This window comes from Zonotrichia albicollis, chromosome 9, assembly GCF_047830755.1.
Source record: "Zonotrichia albicollis isolate bZonAlb1 chromosome 9, bZonAlb1.hap1, whole genome shotgun sequence".
Taxonomy (NCBI): Eukaryota; Metazoa; Chordata; class Aves; order Passeriformes; family Passerellidae; genus Zonotrichia; species Zonotrichia albicollis.
The window spans coordinates 42385530-42402896 of NC_133827.1; the positions used below are offsets into that span (position 1 = coordinate 42385530).

Genomic DNA, 17367 nt, shown 5'->3' on the forward strand with positions numbered 1-17367 from the left:
GGCAGGCGGCGGGGAGCAGGCTGACGCGGCCACTGCAATGGCGGCGGCGGGCGCAGCACTTGAGGGGACCGCGGGGAGTCACGGAGCCGAGCGCGGCGGGAATGGGCGGGCTAGGATTGGTGGAGCCGGCAGGCGCTGCCTCGGGTTGTGATTGGCTGGCTACTCCGGCCCTGGGGCATAAATAGCGTGCGTTGGGGCGGCAATGGCGTCAGTTCGGCGGTGAAGCTGGGAGCGACGGGAGCTGCGGATGCGCGATCTGAGGAGCGGCGCTGCGCCAGGACGGGACCCCCGCGGCAGCTGATCCGGGGAGCGCCGGTGAGCACGGACGCGACGCCTGCGGTAGTATCTGGGGGCCGGCCGTGTCCAGTTCTTTCTGCCGCGCCCTGCGTGGCTCGGGTAGCCGGCGGCTGGTGTGGGGCCTGGAGTGGCGCGGAGGGGGGGGGGGGGGGGGCGGCAGGCCCGCCTGCTGTCACTGGGGGCTGGGAAGTAGCCGTTTCGCGGTTTCTGGATTTAAAGAAATGTTCAGAATACGAGGAATAAAGCTTGCTTTTTGCATTTTTATTACTTTAGTTTGGTTTTACTTGTAATTTTGTTTTCTTTATTGTGTTGTTTTATTATTGCTCGTTTTATTACATCTTTTTGGTTTGATTTGTTTTCTTTACTAGATATCTCATGTTAATTTGGTAAGGGTTGTGGGACTGGAGCTGGACCACCAGTTGTGAGAGCAGTGGGCACATAAAACCCCAGGGTGTGGAATAATGACTTTGGCATGAGTCAGGCCCAAAACAATGTGGAGTAGTGGAAGTGCTGGGGCTAGATAAATGCCTTGGGAGGAAGGCATGGAGCTGCAGTACAGGGCCTGCAGGTTATGCCTGGGGGTTCCCAGCCCCTGCCCTGTGGTGCCATCGAGGGGCTGAGTGTGTGGGGGCTCAGAGGGTTCTAGGGCCCAAGAACCAGCCCAAGGGTGCACTTTGGGATGGGGGAGCAGGAGTTCAGTGGCTATTCCCAGCCCCTGGAGCTGCCTGAGGGGAGGTGAGGGGGCCTTTGTGCAGGTGCTGGCCTGAGAGCCACGGTGAGGGGGAAGGTGGATGTTGAGCTTCAGGCCTCCAGTGTCCCCAGAGTTGGGATGCCACTGAGGTGGGTGGGTGGATGCGACAGCTTCTAGAAATATTGAAACGATGGCAGTAACTGATTTGTGGCCTTATCAACAGCCCCAAGGTGCAGTGAGAAGCATGAGCGGCTTTTAGCTGCAGCCAGTAGGAAGCTGAGGAACTGGAGCTGAGGCAGCAGAGCTGGAGGAGACAGAAATATGGTACGGTTTGGGGTAAAACCCCTGTGGGGCGGGGATAGGGATTGTGGAGCGGGGAGGTGACCTGCATGGTTGGAATTGAAATTGCTCTAAGGACTGTGATCTGAGCTCAAGAACTAGAGCTAAAACAAAGATCCCGTCCTGAGAAGCAGAAGTAGTATTGTGAGGCACTACCGTGAAGATGTTGAGCAGGAAGTGCAAGAGAAGAGCTGGCAGTAAAATAAAGCTTGTGGGTGGAGAGCTGAAGGAGCTGAAATCACGGGGCCTGCACTTGTCATCATTGTGGGACTGGAATTGCAGCTTAACACATCATAGCAATATAACGCCTGTACTGACACTCTATTGTTCTTGCGCCGAGATCACTGTAGGCCTGTGACATGGATGCAGGGGCTGGGTATTGTGACCGATAGTAGAACAGCAGGTGTGGAGTGGGAGAGGGGGGCTGCAAGCTTGCGCCTGAAAACCCCGTCGATGCTAGGATATTGCCTGCGCCGGTGATGGCACCTCTTGGGGCGCAGCTGAAATCTCTGTGGGTCTTGGAAATGGACTGCAGGGCTGGCACTTTGAATGAAAATGGCAAAGGCACTAGATCTGTGAACGGGGCTCTGGGCATCCAGGAGAACTAATGCGGGGGTGGGCAAAGTGACTGGGGACTGCTCGGTGGGAGCTAAAATCACTGCAGGGCTAGGATATGGATAGTGGGGTGGGCTTCCAGAGGCTCGTGCGGGAGCTGAATTGTTGCCGAGCTGGGGCCAAGAGCAAGATGCTACCATGTGAAGCTGGGGCAACACAGAGCTGGAGCTGGAAGAAGAGAGCTGGCAGTAAAATAAAGCTTGTGGGTGAAGAGGTGAAAGAGCTGAAATCACTGGGCCTGGTCTTGTCATCATTGTGGGTCTGGGATCGGGGCTGCACACAACATAGGAACTGTAGGGCTGGCACAGAGACTGTAAAATAAAGCTTGTGGGCGAAGAGGTGAAAGAGCTGAAATCACTGGGCCTGCACTTGTCATCATTGTGGGACTGGAATTGCAGCTTAACACATCATAGCAATATAACGCCTGTACTGACACTCTATTGTTCTTGCGCCGAGATCACTGTAGTCCTGTTACTTGGATGCAGGGGCTGGGTATTGCGACCGATAGTAGAACAGCAGGTATGGAGTGGGAAAAGGGGGCTGCAAGCTTGCGCCTGAAAACCCCGTCGATGCTAGGATATTGCCTGCGCCGGTGATGGCACCTCTTGGGGCGCAGATGAAATCTCTGTGGGGCTGAGAAGTGGACTGCTGGGCTGGCACTTTTAATGAAAATGGCAAAGGCACTAGATCTGTGAACGCGGCTCTGGGCATCCAGGAGAACTAATGCAGGGGTGGGCAAAGTGACTGGGGACTGCTCGGTGGGAGCTAAAATCACTGCAGGGCTAGGATATGGACGGTGGGGTGGGCTTCCAGAGGCTCGTGCGGGAGCTGAATTGTTGCCGAGCTGGGGCCAAGAGCAAGATGCTGCCATTTGAAGCTGGAGCAACACAGAGCTGGAGCTGGAAGAAGAGAGCTGGCAGTAAAATAAAGCTTGTGGGTGAAGAGGTGAAAGAGCTGAAATCACTGGGCCTGCACTTGTCATCATTGTGGGACTGGAATTGCAGCTTAACACATCATAGCAATCTAATGCCTGTACTGAGACTGTATTGTTCTTGCGCCGAGATCACTGTAGGCCTGTGACATGGATGCAGGGGCTGGGTATTGTGACCGATAGTAGAACAGCAGGTGTGGAGTGGGAGAAGGGGGCTGCAAGCTTGCACCTGAAAACCCCGTCGATCCTAGGATATTGCCTGCGCCGGTGATGGCACCTCTTGGGGCGCAGCTGAAATCTCTGTGGGTCTTGGAAATGGACTGCTGGGCTGGCACTTTGAATGAAAATGGCAAAGGCACTAGATCTGTGAACGCGGCTCTGGGCATCCAGGAGAACTAATGCAGGGGTGGGCAAAGTGACTGGGGACTGCTCGATGGGAGCTAAAATCACTGCAGGGCTAGGATATGGATGGTGGGGTGAGCTTACAGAGGCTCGTGTGGGTGCTGAATTGTTGCCGAGCTGGGACCAAGAGCAAGTTGCTGCCATGTGAAGCTGGAGCAGCACAGAGCTGGAGCTGGAAGAAGAGAGCTGGCAGTAAAATAAAGCTTGTGGGTGAAGAGGTGAAAGAGCTGAAATCACTGGGCCTGGTCTCGTCATCATTGTGGGTCTGGGATCGGGGCTGCACACAACATAGGAACTGTAGGGCTGGCACAGAGACCGTAAAATAAAGCTTGTGGGCGAAGAGGTGAAAGAGCTGAAATCACTGGGCCTGCACTTGTCATCATTGTGGGTCTGGGATCGGGGCTGCACACAACATAGGAACTGTAGGGCTGGCACAGAGACTGTAAAATAAAGCTTGTGGGCGAAGAGGTGAAAGAGCTGAAATCACTGGGCCTGCACTTGTCATCATTGTGGGACTGGAATTGCAGCTTAACACATCATAGCAATATAAGGCCGTTCTGACACTCTATTGTTCTTGCGCCGAGATCACTGTAGTCCTGTTACTCGGATGCAGGGGCTGGGTATTGCGACCGATAGTAGAACAGCAGGTGTGGAGTGGGAGAAGGGGGCTGCAAGCTTGCGCCTGAAAACCCCGTCGATCCTAGGATATTGCCTGCGCCGGTGATGGCACCTCTTGGGGCGCAGCTGAAATCTCTGTGGGGCTGAGAAGTGGACTGCTGGGCTGGCACTTTTAATGAAAATGGCAAAGGCACTAGATCTGTGAACGCGGCTCTGGGCATCCAGGAGAACTAATGCAGGGGTGGGCAAAGTGACTGGGGACTGCTCGGTGGGAGCTAAAATCACTGCAGGGCTAGGATATGGATAGTGGGGTGGGCTTCCAGAGGCTCGTGCGGGAGCTGAATTGTTGCCGAGCTGGGGCCAAGAGCAAGATGCTGCCATCTGAAGCTGGAGCAACACAGAGCTGGAGCTGGAAGAAGAGAGCTGGCAGTAAAATAAAGCTTGTGGGTGAAGAGGTGAAAGAGCTGAAATCACTGGGCCTGGTCTTGTCATCATTGTGGGTCTTGGATAGGGGCTGCACACAACATAGGAACTGTAGGGCTGGCACAGAGACCGTAAAATAAAGCTTGTGGGCGAAGAGGTGAAAGAGCTGAAATCACTGGGCCTGGTCTTGTCATCATTGTGGGTCTGGGATCGGGGCTGCACACAACATAGGAACTGTAGGGCTGGCACAGAGACCGTAAAATAAAGCTTGTGGGCGAAGAGGTGAAAGAGCTGAAATCACTGGGCCTGCACTTGTCATCATTGTGGGACTGGAATTGCAGCTTAACACATCATAGCAATATAAGGCCGTTCTGACACTCTATTGTTCTTGCGCCGAGATCACTGTAGTCCTGTTACTCGGATGCAGGGGCTGGGTATTGTGACCGATAGTAGAACAGCAGGTATGGAGTGGGAAAAGGGGGCTGCAAGCTTGCGCCTGAAAACCCCGTCGATCCTAGGATATTGCCTGCGCCGGTGATGGCACCTCTTGGGGCGCAGATGAAATCTCTGTGGGTCTTGGAAATGGACTGCTGGGCTGGCACTTTGAAAATGGCAAAGGCACTAGACCTGTGAACGTGGCTCTGGGCATCCAGGAGAACTAATGCAGGGGTGGGCAAAGTGACTGGGGACTGCTCGGTGGGAGCTAAAATCACTGCAGGGCTAGGATATGGACGGTGGGGTGGGCTTCCAGAGGCTCGTGCGGGAGCTGAATTGTTGCCGAGCTGGGGCCAAGAGCAAGATGCTGCCATTTGAAGCTGGAGCAACACAGAGCTGGAGCTGGAAGAAGAGAGCTGGCAGTAAAATAAAGCTTGTGGGTGAAGAGGTGAAAGAGCTGAAATCACTGGGCCTGCACTTGTCATCATTGTGGGACTGGAATTGCAGCTTAACACATCATAGCAATATAACGCCTGTACTGACACTCTATTGTTCTTGCACCGAGATCACTGTAGGCCTGTGACATGGATGCAGGGGCTGGGTATTGTGACCGATAGTAGAACAGCAGGTGTGGAGTGGGAGAAGGGGGCTGCAAGCTTGCGCCTGAAAACCCCGTCGATCCTAGGATATTGCCTGCGCTGGTGATGGCACCTCTTGGGGCGCAGCTGAAATCTCTGTGGGTCTTGGAAATGGACTGCAGGGCTGGCACTTTGAATGAAAATGGCAAAGGCACTAGATCTGTGAACGGGGCTCTGGGCATCCAGGAGAACTAATGCAGGGGTGGGCAAAGTGACTGGGGACTGCTCGGTGGGAGCTAAAATCACTGCAGGGCTAGGATATGGACGGTGGGGTGGGCTTCCAGAGGCTCGTGCGGGAGCTGAATTGTTGCCGAGCTGGGGCCGAGAGCAAGATGCTGCCATGTGAAGCTGGAGCAGCACAGAGCTGGAGCTGGAAGAAGAGAGCTGGCAGTAAAATAAAGCTTGTGGGTGAAGAGGTGAAAGAGCTGAAATCACTGGGCCTGGTCTTGTCATCATTGTGGGTCTGGGATCGGGGCTGCACACAACATAGGAACTGTAGGGCTGGCACAGAGACCGTAAAATAAAGCTTGTGGGCGAAGAGGTGAAAGAGCTGAAATCACTGGGCCTGGTCTCGTCATCATTGTGGGTCTGGGATCGGGGCTGCACACAACATAGGAACTGTAGGGCTGGCACAGAGACCGTAAAATAAAGCTTGTGGGCGAAGAGGTGAAAGAGCTGAAATCACTGGGCCTGCACTTGTCATCATTGTGGGACTGGAATTGCAGCTTAACACATCATAGCAATATAAGGCCGTTCTGACACTCTATTGTTCTTGCGCCGAGATCACTGTAGTCCTGTTACTCGGATGCAGGGGCTGGGTATTGTGACCGATAGTAGAACAGCAGGTATGGAGTGGGAAAAGGGGGCTGCAAGCTTGCGCCTGAAAACCCCGTCGATGCTAGAATATTGCCTGCGCCGGTGATGGCACCTCTTGGGGTGCAGCTGAAATCTCTGTGGGTCTTGGAAATGGACTGCTGGGCTGGCACTTTGAAAATGGCAAAGGCACTAGACCTGTGAACGGGGCTCTGGGCATCCAGGAGAACTAATGCAGGGGTGGGCAAAGTGACTGGGGACTGCTCGGTGGGAGCTAAAATCACTGCAGGGCTAGGATATGGACGGTGGGGTGGGCTTCCAGAGGCTCGTGCGGGAGCTGAATTGTTGCCGAGCTGGGGCCAAGAGCAAGATGCTGCCATCTGAAGCTGGAGCAACACAGAGCTGGAGCTGGAAGAAGAGAGCCGCCATCTTGGATAAGGCTTTGTTTTAATCGGTAATTTTAAAAATTAGGGTTAATTTTAAGGGGTAATTATAAGGGTTACGGTTCATTTTAAGATTAATTGGGGTTCGGGCTGGGGTTGAGGCCTCAGGGTGGGGCTCGGGGTGGGGTTCAGGCCTCGGGGTGGGGCCCGGGGTGGGGTTGAGCCCTCGGGGTAGGGCCCAGGGTGGGGTTGAGCCCTCGGGTGCGGTTGGGGGCGGGGTAAGGGCTAGGGTTAGGGTCAGGGTTAGGGTTAGGGTCAGGGTCATGCCGCTTCCTCCACCACCGGCTCTATACACAGCACCACAGCGGGCAAAAACTGCAGCACCTTGCATGCATCCTTCCGCGTCTCTCCCTCTGCCGGAACTTGAGGAGCTGGGCACAGCTGCATCACCGAGAGATCCCTCCGCAGTGCGTAACCCTGCACAACCGATACCTGATATCCCTAAAAAATCATAAGAAGCAAATATGACTGCAGGGAAAACAAGCTGGAGAGAACAAAAGATGGTATTGTTATCCTTACCCTCTGTTAGAAACATCCACTGTGCTTTGATGTGGTAGCTGCCAGGGGCTTGTTAGCTCTTTGTAGGCAGGTGTGGGTGTTCACTTGTAGGTTTTTTCTCTGGACAAGTCAATTCAAACTTTGCTAAGCTTATATTTGCAGATTACTCTCTAGTACAGTCCAGCATGACATTTTGGAATGGTGTAAAAATACCATGTTACTTGGAAATTGCTAACGATGAGAAGCCTTAGGGAAAAATACGATTTCAGGGTTGGAAGATGTGAGAAGAATTTTGTGGGGATGTGAGACTGAAATAAAGCGCACTTGAAGCTGGACTGGCACGCTGGCAGATCCCCTATTAAAGGGTAGTGCTTAAATTAGCCTGGGGGTTGCCCATTGTTTCTGTAGAAATCAATGTTTCCTGGTCTTCAGAAGTAAGCTGCTTTGAAACGCTGGAAGGTGCAGTATAGTGACAATCCCCGTGCTTTGGATTAAAAGCAGATTGCAGAAGGGTGATAGGCTTTTGTCTTTTCCTAGACGTCGATGTAATCCTATCGAGGAGTTTTTAATTCTGTGTTGCCATGTCATCCCTCAGAGCCCTGTCGTACTAATCGTCATACAGATACAAAACAAAACATCAGACCCTGTCCCAGCCACTTAGAGCCCAGAACACGATTTCCTCGGGCTGCCATTTGTGTGCCATCGGTACTCACCACGGAAGCGAGCCGGGGATGTTGCAGCTGTTGGGAACAAACCGCTTCTCGTCACACAGAAATGGAATTCGGACGACGCCTCGGCCAGCCCCTCTCTGCCGTCGTCTCCTGAATCTGCAGCAGAGCAGTTCCAGTCCGTCCGGGTACGTGTAATCCAGCTCCTGACGATCTGAGCACACGGAGCAGCGCTCAGCTGACGTGGGGGCTCAGGGAAGGCAGAGTGTGCATTGTCATCTTCCTGAACCTACGGACAAATCAAAGTGAGAAGCCACAGGGTGGAAATCACTCGCATATATGCTAAATAAAACTTGCAGATTTATTTAAGAATTGTTTCTGCTCGTTCTTTTTTGTGCTTCTGTGCTTAGAAAACATCCCTACAAAATCAGTTCAGTTCATCAGTTGAACCTTTGTTTGCAGACCCTCACTGAGCAGAATTTGTTGCAGACTCAGTGCACGCTGCGCTGGAGTGTGAGGAGCTCAGTGCACTGCCGGGAGTGTGAGGAGCTCATGTGTGCTACTTTTTGCTTTAGGACGCTCTAAGGTATTTATTCCTTTTGGGATACATGATGAGAATTCCCAAGAGAGGTAGTTATAAGGTATGACATCGGGAAAAAAGCCTGTGTGGTTGGAATGTTGTTGTTGTCAAAAGTTAATTTTTTCTTAGCTAGTAGTTAGCTTTTTGCTTTATTTTTGTGGTAGCAGTATTTTATTGTTTAAAAAATTGCTTCAAAATTACTTGAGTGGCTGGCCATCGGTACCTTGTTCAGATTTGCCTATTTGCTTGTAGCTAAAATGTTCACATCTTGTTTATCATTCTATTTAAGAAACTGCTGCCCAGCCAACTAATAACTGAATATCTATCTGTCTGGGACACGGGGAGAGGATTTAGGTAATGTCTTTGTTTCCAGAAAAAAAGTTCCTGTGTAGTTTCTAAATAGAGGAGAGGGGGGTGAAGACTCAGGGCTCTGATGCCGTTGGGGCACCCCAAGGTCCCCAGGAGAGGAAGCCCCACTGGGGTGCAGGAGCAGGTGTGTTCTCATGTAATCTAGAATAAATTACAAATATAAACATGAAAATTGTAATCATGAAAATATTTTTTTAAATAGCTAAATAAAGCGGGGTTTTTTTATTTGTCAGTAGGCAGGGTTTTGATTATAAAAATTATAAATACAAACAATATAAATGTAGAAATCTAAGTATAGGAATATATCATAAATAAACACAGATATAAAGTTTAAAAACAAGAAAAAATTAGTTGTAGCAGTAGATATGACACATAATATAAATAAAAATTTAAAAACATTTCTAGAATTTTACAAATATATAATTATTAATACACTGCATCAAAAGAAACTATAAATATAAATGGGAATATAATTATACTAAGTATAAAAATATTGCAATCTCGTTTAAAAGAAGGTTGTTTTTTGTATTTATTTGGTTAGAGACGGGGTTTTTATTTGGAATAATAGAAGTATTATAGAAGTATAAATCTAAATATAGCAATATACAATCTATAGAGAAAGATATTTGTAAAAACACGAGCGAACGACGCCTCCTTCGGCCGAATGGAACGAGCTCAGCCGAAGCAAGGCGAGACCGGCCGAACCTGACGGCCTCGAGCGAACCGAGGCCAGGCTTGCGAGGCTGCCTGAACGGAGCCGAGCTCAGGCGAACCGAGCCCGCTGCTCTCGTGCGCGCTAATTAGCGCGAGTGCGGTCACCGCCTAATGAGCCCCTGTGCCGCCCCGCGCTCCCGGTCGTGTCCGTGCGATGGGCGGGCCGCCCGCGGGCCGCGGCAGCAGGAGAGCCCCGAGCCGGGCGCGTTTAACGTGAGGCGGCGCCGCTTGCCCGCCCTGAGGGAGCCGAGCCGAGCTGAGGCGCGCCGAACGCATGGAGAGCGGCTCCGAGTTCGGCCGAAGCGAGCCGAGCACACAGAGCGACTCCGAGTTCGGCCGAAGCGAGCCGAGGCGCGCCGAGCGCACAGAGCGGCTCCGAGTTCGGCTGAATGAAGCCGAGCCGCGCTGAATGTACAGAGCGGCTCCGAGTTCGGCCGAAGCGGGCCGCGCTGAGCGCACAGAGCGGCTCCGAGTTCGGCCGAAGCGAGCCGAGCCTTGCCGAGCGCACAGAGCGGCTCCGAGTTCGGCCGAAGCGAGCCGAGCCTTGCCGAGCGCACAGAGCGGCTCCGAGTTCGGCTGAATGAAGCCGAGCCTTGCCGAGCGCACAGAGCGGCTCCGAGTTCGGCCGAAGCGAGCCGAGCCGAGCCGCGCCGAGCGCACAGAGCGGCTCCGAGTTCAGCCGAATGAAGCCGAGCCGCGCCGAGCGCACAGAGCGGCTCCGAGTTCGGCTGAATGAAGCCGAGCCTTGCCGAGCGCACAGAGCGGCTCCGAGTTCGGCCGAAGCGAGCCGAGCCGAGCCGCGCCGAGCGCACAGAGCGGCTCCGAGTTCAGCCGAATGAAGCCGAGCCGCGCCCGGCGCACAGAGCGGCTCCGAGTTCGGCCGAATGAAGCCGAGCCGCGCCGAAGAGGCGCTTCCAGCCGAATGCAGCCGACAATAGCCGAGTTTAGCCGATTACAGCCCAATTTAGCCGAGCACTTAAGTTATTCTGCAGCCCTTTGACTTTTGTCCTGACTTTTTTTCAGATGCACCTCCTCAGGTGACTGCAGCAGTTCCTTAGGTTCCATCTTCTCAAAGGGTACAGGGCTCAAGAATTCGTCTTCCAGAGAGTTATCTCAAGTGCTGGCTGGTATTGTATCTGCCTATGTTGGCTAATGTTGTATGTACCTCTATTGTGTGTACCTATGCTGGCTTATACTGTATGTACTTATACTGTATGTACTTATGTTGGTTTATACTATATGTACTTACATTGGATGTACCTATATTGGTTTATATTGTGTGTACCTGTGTTGGTTTATACTGTATGTAAGTGCGTCACCTTATATTGTGTGTACTTACGCTCTGTTTACACTTGCACTGTTTACCTCAGCCTATATTGTGTGTACTTACATTGTACCACTTACGATCAGAGCTGCCCTGCCCTGGCACACAGTCACAGTTAGGTAGAACAGTTATAGAAATTTTACTCTTCATCTGTCTTTTGTGGGATTTTGGGTAGAAAGTTTATGGGTCCAGAGTGGGGACAAGTCCTAGCTGTCAGATAGCCACTCGTTGACCCTTCCTGTTGTCTCACAGGTCCCCGAGGCTGCTGATTTCCCCAGGATCTGCCATTTACTTCAAGGAGCAGCAGCCAGAAGATGTGTCACAGCACGTTCTTCAGCGTCTCAGGTAAGGGCCGCAGTGAGCGTGTAAGTGGCAAGAGTGTGTCAGTGTGTGTGAGAGCACGTGGCTGTGTCTGTCTGTGTCTGCTCGTCTCTGCATGTGTGGGCACATGCTGACTGGATTTAACCTTGTGTATGTGACTTTTGCTTTTCAGGTTTTGCAACTCATTTTTAAAGTCAGAATAAAAAATCCTCAGCCGGGTTATATTGTATGTACTGACATGGAATGTACCCATGTTGGCTTAAAACCCAGTAAAACAGACGATGATGGGCAAGAAAAAACCCAGAAAAAAACCCCAACAAGATGGGCAAGAAAAAACCCAGAAAAAAACCCCGAAGATGGGCATGAAGAAACCCAGAAAAAACCCCCAAGATGGGCAAGAAAAACCCCAGAGAAAACCCAGAAAAACAATTCCAAGGAGGGCAAGAAAAGACCCGGAAAACACCCGGAAAAAATCGCAACCAAAGTATAAATATATAAATGTCTTTCAAATATAGAGAGAATTTTTAAATTATTTAAAATGCAAAATAACATAAATCAATATCTGCATATAAGATCCATAATACCAGTAATACTGTATATATCTGATTATAGTGTATTATAGGAAATAGATATAAATAAATTTATATCAATTTTATGTTTATCATATCTGTCATTTGTTATATATTACACCATATTGATATAAGTTTTTTAAAGCAGTTTAACATAAAGGGGGGTTTTGTTTTTTATTTGGCAAAAGCAGGGGTTTTAGTACAAAAATGATAAATACAAATAATATAAAGGTAGAAATCTAAGTATAGAAACAGATCATAAATAGCTAAAGGCTAATATAAAATTAAAAATTTAAGATAAAATAAGTTGTAGCAGTAGATATGGTACATAATTTAAAAAATAATTTATTTCTATTATTTGAATAGGACACATATTATATATCATGATTAATATAATGCTTAAATATAAACTATAAATATAAATGTGAATATAGTCATGCAAGCTATAAATATAAAAATATTTCAATATAGTTTAAAAGAATAGAGTTTTTTTGTATCTGTTTAGTTAGTATGGGATTTTTATTTTAAATAATTAAAATTACATTTCTATCATGCTTTTAACATAGAAATATACAATAAATATAGAAAGATATTTTTTAAACCACAAAATATAGATAAATAGAAACAGTAGGAATACACAGAATATATTTTATAAATTACATGCTACATCAATGTCCACTATAAATATGCATGTGAATATAAATACGAAAAATAGGACTATCAAATTGATTTTAATAGGATTTTAAACCAAGGCGGTTTGTTTGGTTCTGGTCGGATAAGAGGCAGGTTTTTGGCATTTATGTCAGAGCAGTTTTTGTCTGGGGTCGCCCCTGTTCTTTTTTGCCGCCGTCGCTGCCCGCAGCCCCGAGGCGCGCTGCGCCCCCGTCTGGGGCGGGCGGCAGTGCTGCCGCCTTGTGGGCAGAGCGCGGTACTGCAGCCGTGCGCCGGCAGGCAGGCGAGAGGCCGCCATGCTGGGAGTGGCGTGTCGCGGGTGTCCCGGACTTTTCGTTGACCTTCTCGAGATGGCGGGGAAGTGGAAGACCCCGGTGGGTGTAAGTGAACTGCCTGCATGGAACACCGACGTCATGGCGGCCCCGACGGATTTTTCTGTGGCGTTTGAAGCGTATCCGATACATGCTGTGGGTTCAGCGGCGCCGCGGGCGGGCGTATTTCTGCGGGTTGGCGGAAGGCATCTGGGTAAGCCTGGCCTGTCTGCGCCGGGGTCCTCTCATGCCCGCTCTCCCGCCCTCAGCAAGCCGAGCCGGGCCGAATTGTTCCGAAAAGAGCCGACTTGAGACGAAGAGCCGAGTGTGGCCGAAAACAGCCGAGTGTACCCGAAGAGCCGAGTGTGGCCGAAAACAGCCGACTTGAGCCGAAGAGCCGAGTGAAGCCGAAAACAGCCGAGTGTACCCGAAGAGACGAGTGTAGCCGAAAACAGCCGAGTGTACCCGAAGAGCCGTGTGTAGCCGAAAACAGCCGAGTTTACACCAAGAGCCGATGATAGCCGACTTGAATCGATAGCCCGGGGTAGCCGACACTGGCCGCATTTAGACAATGCGCCGAATGTGACCGACTTTAGCCCAAGCGTGCCGAGTTCGGCCGAAGAGCCGAACCAAGCCGAATTGAGCCGAGTTTCATTAAACAGAACCGAACGACGCCGCAGCGCTCTCCCTGCAGGTCTCCGGGGCACACGGCAGGGGGCGCTGTATAAAGTAAGTATAAAATATCACCTATCTATAAGAAGGAATAAAAGCTCTATGTCATGTGCAGCAGTAGAAAATTTCAGGCTCCCAGGGAGTAAATAGTTTTCTTTACATCATTTTCGGTTTGCAGGTTTGTTTTACTGCCAGGTAACCTGAAAGTTTCTACTGCTGCTTTTTTATTCTAAAGCTAGAAAGGAAAACCAAGATTAGACATACAGGGAAAGAAAGAAAGAAAAGGAAAACAAGAAAATAAGGAATGGAACTGAAAGGAAGAAAGAAAGAAAGAAGGATAGGAAGGCAGGAAGGAAGGAAGGCAGGCAGGCCAAAGGAAAAAAACGAAGGAGGGCAAGGAGAAAGACAGGGAAAAAAAAAAAAAAAAAGACGAAAAAAAGAAAAAAAAAGACGAAAAAAAGAAAAAAAAAAAGGATAAAGACTTCGAGATGCGCAAGAAAAAACCCAGAAAAAAACCCCAAGGTGGGCAAGAAGAAACGAAGAAAAGAACCCAAGAAATGCCAGAAAAAGTCAAGGAAAAAGGGAGGAAAAGCCCCAAGAAAGAAGGCAAGAAAGAGAGGCAGTAAAGGCCACAAAAATGCAAGAAAAAACCCAAGCAATGCCAGGAAAAGGTACGAAAATGGTTTTGCCAGGTGCGATCAAGGTGAGCGGGTTCAGTCTCAGGTACAGGAGATGAACAAGTGTCAGATTAGCTCGGGGCACTGCTGTGCAATGCAGCCGTGACAGGATTGATGTTTAAATACAGTTTAAATAAATTGGGGATTGTTTGGCTTTTATTGGGGTATAGGCTGGAGATTTCATAAAAGGTATAAAAATAGAAATCCAATTATATCCTATATATATCGATATCCAGAAATATTTAATATATGTAAATATACGTAAAAGAAATATATTGTGTAAAAAGAATATATCTATTATTATATAAAAAGGTATTCTCTCCAATCTATAAGATATCTATAAATATAATAAATGAAAATTACAAATGTAAATGTGAATACAATTATGACAAACAAAATTATTATTAAAATTTTAAGTGTGGTTTAAATAAAGGGGTGTCTTTGGTTTTTCTTTCCTTAGAGGCAGGGGTTTTATTTTAAATAATATAAGTACTATAGAAATCTAAACCGGCATAGAGAAATATATAATAAAAATCTAAAGTTGTAATGCTATACTATGAATTTAAAAACAAATAGAAATAGAAATCTATGTTAGTAACATGAAGAGATGTAATATACAATATAGTAAATATTATACAGTAATATAAATTCTAAATCTAAAAGCGAATATAAATATGACAAATAGATGATGGGGGCTCGGAGCAGCCCAGGTGTGAGTGTGAGGATGATGAGGGCTCGGAGCAGCCCAGGTGTGAGTGTGAGGATGATGAGGGGCTCGGAGCAGCCCAGGTGTGAGCTGTGAGGATGATGAGGGGCTCGGAGCAGCCCAGGTGTGAGCTGTGAGGATGATGAGGGGCTCGGAGCAGCCCAGGTGTGAGCTGTGAGGATGATGAGGGGGTGGCTCTTGCCGGGGCGGTTTTAACGGGGGGAGAGTTTGCCTCTGTACATTTTTGCACGGAGCTGCTGAGTGGAGGGGATTATGGGGCTCTCCCGGCGCTGTCTCACGGAAGGACTGCGAGAGCTTCTCCCAGGGTCGGCGGGAGCACCCGGATTCGGGCTTGGATACGTCCAAGCATCGCTTAAAGGAGGTGCCGAGGGACGAATCTTTGTGCCGGGGAGCAGCAGCCGAACAGGTGAGCCCGTGTGCGTTTGGAGCGGGGAATTTTGTCCTTCCCCTTTGCAATTTCATCTTGCCAGTCCCTCCCCGCTTCCCCAGGAACAAAAGTGCAGCTTATGAGGACGAAAGGGATTAAGGAGAAGGACGCAGCTCCTCTTCTTTTATTGTCTGCGTTTGAACTGAGGGGATCCCTCTTCACTTGTGGTTTTAAGGGCGTTGATTGCAGGAAAAGCTGCCTTTTCCAGGCTGTTGGGGGTATCCCGGGGGTGACAGGGAATCCCTGCGTTCTATTTGAAGGGGAATGGGAAAAGTATTCTTGTGGTGTTATGGGTTTGGTTTGAAGGCAGCCACCCCATTTTCATCACCCTAGGGTTGAAATGGAGGGGGCAGCCGTGGTGTCCCTCCTTTTCAAGGGTTTGAATGGAGGTGGAAATGGCCCTTTGCCATCAGTCGAAGGCTTTCATTTGAGGAGCGCCCCTTCTTTTGTGCTCTCGTAGGGGACGAACCTGAAGGGGAGAGGACACTTCTTTGCCCTTGTTGAAGGGAGGCGAGCCCCGCCTGCGGCGTCAGTTTCGGGCTTCGGTTGCGGGAAGCTGCAGCTGTGGCAGCGTTTGCAGGGCTGCAAGGGGGCCGTGCCGCTGCATCGGAGGGCGCTTGTGGTGGCCGCGGCCCGGGCCGGAACGTTGCCGCTCGGGAGCGGCGCTGGCACGGCCCGGGGAGCTGCCGGGGCGCACGGGGGATTTGGCGCGGCCGGGCCGGCCAAGGGCGGCGGTGGCGGAGCCGCGCCGGTGCGAGCCGAGGGAGCCGCGCCGGGCCGGCCAAGGGCGGCAGAGGCGGCGCGGGCGCTGCTGCGGCGGCCCGGGCGGTGCCGGCCGCTCCGTCCGCTCCGGGCGCGGGGCTCGGGCGCCGCCGCCACCCCCGGGCCCGGTGCCGGCCCCGCCGGGCAGGGGCAGCGGGCGCGGCTCTCCGGGCCGGCGCCGGCCCCGCGTGCCGGAGGAGCCGCCGGAGGAGCCGCTCTCCTGGCGGGAGCCGCGCTCCGTCCGGGGCCGGCAGCGAGCGCGGCCTTCGGCTGCTCGCAGTGCTGGGGCGGTGCCGCGGTTCGGAGGCGCTTTTTCGGCATTGATTGCATCGCTGTGTTCGGTTTGCAGCGGGCGTACGCTAAGGGCTGCGGTGTTCTTCCTGAGTGGTGCCGGTGGGGATGATAAAGGTTCGTTTCGGATTGGGTTTCGTAGTCGGATATGTTTTTTTTGCCGGGGTATTATGTTTAGAAAGGCGCGCAATGGTTTTTACGGGTCGTAGCGCGAAGCAGCGGTTCGGATTTTAATTCTGTTGAGGTGGCTTTTATTGGCGTGAGCGGGTAGTGTTTGTTTCGGTGGGCTTTTGAGGTAGCGTCGTGTCGTTCATAGCAGCGGGTTTTTGATCTCGCGAATTGCATGTGTGTTTATCGTCTTCCAGGGCTTTTATTTATTTGGTTTGTTTGATTGTAGTGTATGTTTTATGGTTGCGGTAATTTGGGAGACATTGTTTATGGTTACGTTTGTCTTTAGGCTTTGTGTTTGTTTCTAGGTGTTATTTTTATTTTGATAGCTTGAGGCACTATGGGTTTATTCAGTTGGGAATAATATTTTTGTTGCAGATTTAAGTTTTTTTGGGTTTTGGGATTATTCTTGTTGGTGGTTTCTTCATTTTCTTTTATTGTTTTTGTCTTTTAATGTATTTGAGTATTGTTTCTCAGGGTTTTTTTTGGGAACATGGGTATTTATATGGTGGGTTTTTAAAGTATGTTTTTACTAGGGTAGTTAATTTCTTAATTTTTAGCGGTTGAGATGTTTTCCATTTTGTTAATTAGTTCAGTTTTTAAAGTTATTTTTACAGAGGATTGGTTATTCTTTGAGTTAGTGTAGAGGTAGAATTTTGTCTTTTTTTTTTTTTTTTTTTAGTAACGTTCAGGGTGAGTGGCACTGTCTGGAGTTTAGAAGATTGGTTTGACTTTTTTTTAGTACCCTTTGTAATTTGCTCTGTGTGTTTCTATAGGGTTTTCTTTTCTTTTGGTTCCATTTTTCGGTCGTGATGAGAATTGTTATTGACAAGAGTGTTCTTTGTTTTTTCTCTGACGCTTGTTTGGATGTTCGGGTGTCTCGATGTTTTTGGAAGATATTGGTGGGAATTTAATGCTGTTTGTTCTGTCATTTCATTTAGGAATTGGATTTTAAATACACAATTATAACTC

At 49.7% G+C, this 17367-nt stretch overlaps 2 long non-coding RNA genes across 2 annotated transcripts in view; both read left to right on the plus strand.

The window, feature by feature from the left end:
- Nucleotides 1-17367, plus strand: part of LOC141730183 (uncharacterized) — a 45950-nt gene that overhangs the window by 16574 nt on the left and 12009 nt on the right. Inside the window, exon 2 of the long non-coding RNA XR_012581714.1 lies at nt 14731-16344. This is a non-coding gene — a long non-coding RNA (uncharacterized LOC141730183). The remainder of the gene's footprint in view (nt 1-14730; nt 16345-17367) is intronic.
- Nucleotides 193-11783, plus strand: LOC141730184 (uncharacterized). The gene is made up of 4 exons (XR_012581715.1): nt 193-315; nt 1212-1312; nt 10498-11143; nt 11292-11783. It is a non-coding gene; the product is annotated as an uncharacterized LOC141730184 (long non-coding RNA).